General features: G+C 39.6%; 1 long non-coding RNA gene across 1 annotated transcript in view; it reads right to left on the bottom strand.

Moving 5' to 3' along the window:
- The window catches only part of LOC110268193, a 1,469-nt gene extending 1,004 nt beyond the window's left edge, over positions 1-465 (bottom strand). The window contains exon 1 of the long non-coding RNA XR_002356306.1: positions 156-465. This is a non-coding gene — a long non-coding RNA (uncharacterized LOC110268193). The remainder of the gene's footprint in view (positions 1-155) is intronic.

Below are 6,137 nucleotides of genomic sequence, written 5' to 3'. Positions count from 1 at the left end.
TCTTATTCCATATGAACATGGGTCAAAATCCCGCTAGAAATTGAGCTTGAGCTTTCCCTAAAGCATCAAAAGCACCAATTTCAGTAACCACACTACCCAAAATGTGAAATAAGAAAAGAGTGGAGGAATGGGATAGAGTTCTCATAATTACTCACTGCGAAAGTGGTACAGAAACGTAGAGGGAGCTGAGAGCAACGCGTAGCTGTAAACGGATCGTCGATCGGAGCTCTATCTGTGAGAAAAGTGGATTTAAAGATGAAAGTGAATAGTAAAGTTAAGGTTTCTGTTCTTCTCTTCTCTCAAGTTCTCTATCATTCTAGGGTGAAAATGAATTGAAATTGGAATGGGGGTCACCTCTAGGGCCAATTAAGTGAGGGACATTTTTGTCCTTTTGCCGATTAACCCTACATGGGGTCAAAATTTTAAAGATATGTATTTCGCTTCATATTTTAAATATTTTTCTGGTTATTTTTACATTTTTTTCTCAGTACCAGACAAACCTAAGCGTGTATAGTTCATTACGACACCGGTGTGTGTTTTTCTATAATTAATTATATTTTCACACTCTAATTATTTTTCTGAGTTCAAATTTTATCTGTAAATTTATAAATTATGAAATTTAAAATTTTAACTGATGCAGATTTTATACCACAAACTACCGGCAAGTGCACCGGGTCGTATTAAATAAAAAACTCACGGTGAGTGAGTATCGATCCCATGAGGATTAATGGACTAAGCAAGCAGTGGTTGACTAATTATTCTAGTTAGACAAGTGATTTAAGAGTTTTGAGTATCAAATAACAGACAAGATAGTGAGTTGAAGAATGCAAATTATAAACATGTGAGAAAATAATATGAGAAGAGAGTTAAGGTTTTGGAGATTTTGTTTTGAAAGACAAATTAGCTCAACACACTCGGTGGAGCATACAACAATTCAAGAAAGACGCAATTCCTATGTCATCTTCGCCATAACCATCAACAACATAAATTATTTGCACACCATTCCTTTGAACTACAAAACGATCTAGCAATGCATTCCACCACAACCGTTGTCTTATTCTGGAAGATGAATTCATTTCTACACAGCCAAATATTCCATATGACAGAGAAAAATCTCACTAACCATGTTTTACACTCGTCTTTCGTCATAGGCATCAACCTCTAGCTCTCAAAATGATCTCTTATGGACCCCGGGATGCACCATGCCCGACCCACATGAGAGATCTACGCACACCAAACCTGCCAAACAAACTCACACGTAACAAACAAGTGTTGAACAGATTCCACTTCCTTGTTGCACATCACACAACTATTATCATTCTGCGCAATTATGCCAAACTTGCTCAAGCGGTCCTTTGTATTAACTCGTTCTACTAGCACAAACCAAATAAACAACTCAATTCTAGAAGGTACCAGTCCTTTCCAGATACCATTTGTGAACTTGTATCTAAGGATATCGTCCGTCATGGTCTGTTCCTGCAAAACCCGCACAAATGAGTTAGTAGTATAAACACTTTCCTTGCCAAACTTCCATACCACTCTATCTGGTACATCTGCTATCAATCTCACAGTGTACAAGAGATTAAGCATTTGATTCAAATTGTCAATCTCCCATTGGCGGAGTTCCCTCCTCCATTGGAAATTTCACACCCACTCTATCCCATCCCAAAATCCACAGTCCCCAATGACGAATCCTTTGTTTTTTGAAACCAAGAAGAGCCTCGGGAAGGAGTCTTTCAACTTCCCCAATTGTAACCATGTATCCTCCCAGAATCTTGTTGTTCTATCGTCACCTACTTCCATAGTCAGTCCATCAATCATCTTCTGTCTAACAATTTGCTCTTTAATTTGCAGGTTACATATTTCTTTCCATGGACCCCTTTTTGCTGGTAAGGCTTGAGTAGACACGAGCTGGCTAGGATTCAGATTATTGCATGAGCACACAATCTTCTTCCACAGTGGACAGTCTTTCTTAGAGAATATCCACCACCACTTGAACAATAAGGCGGTGTTCCGAATTGTCGCATCTCCGACACCTAGTTCTCCTAGTTTCTTCGGTGCCTATATCATTTCCCACTTTACTAGAGCCAATCCAGGTCTTCCATCCTCCTTTCCCTAAAAGAACCTCCGCTGTAGTGAAATTAGTTTTTTCGCCACCGCCGCTGGCATTTTATAAAGGCTGAGATAATAAATTGGTAGATTGTTGATTACTGACTTGATGAGGACCAACTTCCCTGCTTTACTGAGAACCTTTGCTTTCCGCAAACTAAGTTTCTCCTCTACCTTATCAAGTACCGGCTTCCATATTTTTACCAGTCTTGGGTTTGTTCCTAAATTAATTCCCAGGTACTTCACCGACAGAGTTGTTGCCTGGCACCCTAGTAGTTTGCACATCCGATCAACCCACCCTTGATTGCAATTTACCGGTATCAAACTGGATTTGTCAAAGTTGATGCTCAATCCTGACATAACTTCGAAACACCGCAAAAGTCTCTTGTAATTTCGAACTGTCTCCTCCTCTGGTGGACAGAATAATATAGTGTCATCAGCAAATTGCAGGTGTGACAACTCTATATTATCCCTACCAACTAAAAGAGGGGATATTCTCCCATTTCTAACTGCTTCCCCAATCATCCTATTTAAGACATCAACTACAAGGACGAACAGAAACGGTGATAACGGATCACCTTGCCGCAGCCTCCTTTCCATCCTGAACGGTTTCGATGGTGACCCGTTAACCAATATGGATATAGATGCTGATCTTATACATTCTCCAACCCATGCCCTCCATCTTCTCCCGAACCCCATCTTTTCTAGAACAACATCAACAAAGTTCCACTTGACTCTGTCATAGGCTTTTTGGAAATTCATTTTGATGATTGCTGACGCTTTCTTTTCAGTTTAAACCATTGTACAGTTTCACATGCTATTAACGCCCCATCATGTATTCTCCTGCCCTTAACAAAAGCACTCTGCGATTCCCCTACTAAGCCTGGCATTACGCTTCTCATTCTCCTTGTCAACACCTTTGATATCACCTTATAGATGCATCCAACCATACTGATTGGTCTAAGGTCCTTTATCTTCTTTGCGCCCACAAATTTCGGTGCCAGCGCTACCCAAGTAATATTGGAATCTACTGGTAGCCTCGCTGGTGCACGAAATTGTGATCCCTGGTAATGGCTCCAAAAACTTGGTGCTCTAATCTTAATTCATAATTTGTCACAACTTCTATACAACTAACCAGCAAGTGCATTGGGTCGTCCAAGTAATAAAACCTTATGTGAGTAAGGGTCGATCCCACGGAGATTGTTGGTATGAAGTAAGCTATGGTCATCTTGTAAATCTCAGTCAGGCGGATATAGAATGGTTATGGAGTTTTCGAATATTAATAATAAAATAGGGATAGAAATACTTATGTAAATCCTTGGTGAAAATTTCAGATAAATGCATGGAGATGCTTTCGTCCCTCTAAACCTCTACTTTCCTGCTGTCTTCATCCAATCAGTCTTACTCCTTTCTATGGCTGGCTTTATGTAAGGACATCACCGCTGTCAATGGTTACTTTTGATCCTCTCTGAAAAATGGTCCGATGCGCTGTCACTGCATGGCTAATCGTCTGGAGGCATCACCCTTGTCAATGGCTGCATCCTATCCTCTTGTGAAAATGGTCCAAATGCTTTGTCACAGCACGGCTAATCATCTGAGGTTCTCGATCATGCTGGAATATGATTCACCCTCCTTTTGCGTCTGTCACTACGCCCAGCACTCGTGAGTTTGAAGTTCGTCACAGTCATTCAATCCCAGAGTCCTACTCGAAATACCACAGACAAGGTTTAGACTTTCCGGACTCTCATGAATGCCGCCATCAATCTAGCTTACAGCACGAAGATTCTGGTTAAGAAATTCAAGAGATACTCATTCAATCTAAGGTAGAACGGAAGTGGTTGTCAGGCACGCGTTCATAGGGAATGATGATGATTGTCACGTTCATCACATTCAGGTTGAAGTGCGAATGAATATCTTAGAAGCGGAATAAGTTGAATTGAATAGAAAAACAGTAGTACTTTGCATTAATCTTTGAGGAACATCAGAGCTCCACACCTTAATCTATGGAGTGCAGAAACTCTACCGTTGAAACATACATAAGTGAACATAGGGTAAGCATGGCCGAGTGGCCAGCCTCCCATGGAGGTCTAGAGATCTAAAAATGATCAAAAGATGTCTAATACAATAGTAAAAAGTCCTATTTATAATAAACTAGCTACTAGAGTTTACAGAAGTAAGTAATTGATGCATAAATCCACTTCCGGGGCCCACTTGGTGTGTGCTTGGGCTGAGCTTGAATGTTACATGTGCAGAGGCTCTTTCTGGAGTTGAACGCCAGGTTGTAACGTATTTCTGGCGTTCAACTCTGGTTTGTGACTTGTTTCTGGCGTTTAACTCCAGACAGCAGCATAGAACTGGCGTTCAACGCCCTTTTATGTCATCTAACTCGTTCAAAGTATGAACTATTATACATTGCTGGAAAGCCCTGGATGTCTACTTTCCAACGTGATTGGAAACGCGCCATTTTGAGTTCTGTAGCTCCAGAAAATCCACTTTGAGTGCAGGGAGGTCAGAATCCAACAGCATCAGCAGTCCTTCTTCAACCTCTGAATCTGATTTTTGCTCAAGTCCCTCAATTTCAGCCAGAAAATACCTGAAATCACAGAAAAACACACAAACTCATAGTAAAGTCCAGAAATGTGAATTTAACATAAAAACTAATGAAAACATCCCCAAAAGTAACTAGATTCTACTAAAAACATACTAAAAATAATGCCAAAAAGCGTATAAATTATCCGCTCATCACAACACCAAACTTAAATTGTTGCTTGTCCCCAAGCAACTGAAAATCAAATAGGATAAAAAGAAGAGAATATACTATAAATTCCAAACTATCAATGAAACATAGCTCCAATCAGATGAGCGGGACTTGTAGCTTTTTGCCTCTTAAATAATTTTGGCATCTCACTTTATCCATTGAAGTTCAGAATGATTGGCTTCTATAGGAACTCAGAGGTCAGATAGTGTTATTGATTCTCCTAGTTCAGTATGATGATTCTTGAACATAGCTATTTTATGAGTCTTGGCCGTGGCCCTAAGCACTTTGTTTTCCAGTATTACCACCGGATACATAAATGCCACAGACACATAATTGGGTGAACCTTTTCCGATTGTGACTCAGCTTTGCTAAAGTCCCCAATTAGAGGTATCCAGGGTTCTTAAGCACACTCTTTTTTTGCTTTGGACCTTGACTTTAACCGCTCAGTCTCAAGTTTTCGCTTGACACCTTCACGCCACAAGCACATGGTTAGGGACAACTTGGTTTAGCCGCTTAGGCCAAAATTTTATTCCTTGAGGCCCTCCTATCCACTGATACTCAAAGCCTTGGGATCCTTTTTATTTGCCCTTGCCTTTTGGTTTTAAGGGTTACTGGCTTTTTGCTCTTGCCTCTTGGTTTTAAGAGCTTTTGGCTTTTTCTGCTTGCTTTTTCTTTTTCTTTCTATTTTTTTTCGCCTATTTTTTTCTTTTTTTTTTCTGCAAGCTTTGTTCTTTGCTGCTTTTTCTTACTTCAAGAATCATTTTTATGATTTTTCAGATTATCAAATAACATGTCTCCTTGTCATCATTCTTTCAAGAGCCAACATATTTAACATTCATGAACAACAACTTCAAAAGACATATGCACTGTTCAAGCATTCATTCAGAAAACAAGAAACATTGTCACCACATCAATATAATTAAACCAAGTTCAAGGATAAATCCGAAACTCATGTACTTCTTGTTCTTTTGAATTAAAGCATTTTTCATTTAAGAGAGGTGATGGATTCATAGGACATTCATAACTTTAAGACATAGTTACTAAATACTAATGATCATGTAATAAGACACAAACATGGATAAGCACTTAACATAAAGAAAACGAAAAACAGAGAATGTAAGAACAAGGAATGAGTCCACCTTAGTGATGGTGGCGTTTTCTCTTTGAGGAACCAATGATGTCCTTGAGCTCTTCTATGTCTCTTCCTTGTCGTTGTCGCTCCTCCCTCATTGCTCTTTGATCTTCTCTAATTTCATGAAGGATGATGGAG

The sequence above is a fragment of the Arachis ipaensis genome, chromosome B10 (assembly GCF_000816755.2).
Source record: "Arachis ipaensis cultivar K30076 chromosome B10, Araip1.1, whole genome shotgun sequence".
NCBI classification, from domain to species: Eukaryota; Viridiplantae; Streptophyta; class Magnoliopsida; order Fabales; family Fabaceae; genus Arachis; species Arachis ipaensis.
This window is presented reverse-complemented; position numbering and strand designations above follow the sequence as displayed.